Below are 1,010 nucleotides of genomic sequence, written 5' to 3'. Positions count from 1 at the left end.
GCTGGGATTACAGGCATAAGCCACCGCGCCTGGCAATTTTCGTCATTTTTGTGGAGAACGGGGTCTCGCTATATTACCCAGGCAGGTCTCGAACTCCTGGGTTCAAGCTGTCCTCCCGCCTCTGCCTCCCTGAGAGCTGCGATTACAGGCGTGAGCCACCGCGCCTGGCAATTTTCGTCATTTTTAAAAAAGACTTTTTAGAGGGCGGTTTTAATTTCAAAGCAAAATTGAGAGGAGGGTATAGAGAAATTCCATAAGCCCCCCTACCCCCACACATATGTTGCTTCCCTTTATGTCAACAACCCTCACCAGAGTGATACATTTGGTATAATTGATTAACCCACACACATCATTATCACCCAAACTATGGAGACAGGAAAAAGATCAGGGATCGGGAGGGAGGGATGAATAGGCCAAGCACAGAGGATTTTTAGGGCAATAAAAATACTCTGATACCGTAGTGATGGATACATGTCATTATAGATTTGTCCAAACCCATAGAATGTACAACACAAAGAGTGAACCCTAAAGTAAACTGTTGACTTTGGGTGATAATTTTGTCATTTTTAAAATGAAGATATTGGCCAGGTATGGTGGCTGACACCTGTAATCCCAGCCTTTTGGGAGGCTGAGATGGGACCCAGGAGTTTAATAACAGCCTGGGCAACATAGTGAAACCTCATCTCTACAAAAAGTCAAACAATTAGCTGAGTATGGTGGTGTGTTCCTGTGGTCCCAGCTACTTGGGAGGCTGAGGTAGGAGGATCACTTGAGCCTGGGAGGTCGAGGCTGCAGTTAGCTATGATGCGCCACCGTACTCCAGCCTGGGGGACCGAGCGAGACCCTGTCTCAAAAAAATAAGATATTTTACTAAATGGTCTATGAGGTCATTTCATCCTACAGGTCTCTACATTATATGAAAATCCGTAGACGGCAATTATAGTAACAATAAATCATTGGGAATTCTCTTTGGCAGAATTCTTAGGTCACCCTCTTTTTTTTTTTTTTTT

Source organism: Colobus angolensis, unplaced genomic scaffold (assembly GCF_000951035.1).
Source record: "Colobus angolensis palliatus isolate OR3802 unplaced genomic scaffold, Cang.pa_1.0 Scaffold29, whole genome shotgun sequence".
Classification (NCBI taxonomy): domain Eukaryota; kingdom Metazoa; phylum Chordata; class Mammalia; order Primates; family Cercopithecidae; genus Colobus; species Colobus angolensis.
Note: the sequence above shows the minus strand (reverse complement) of the source record.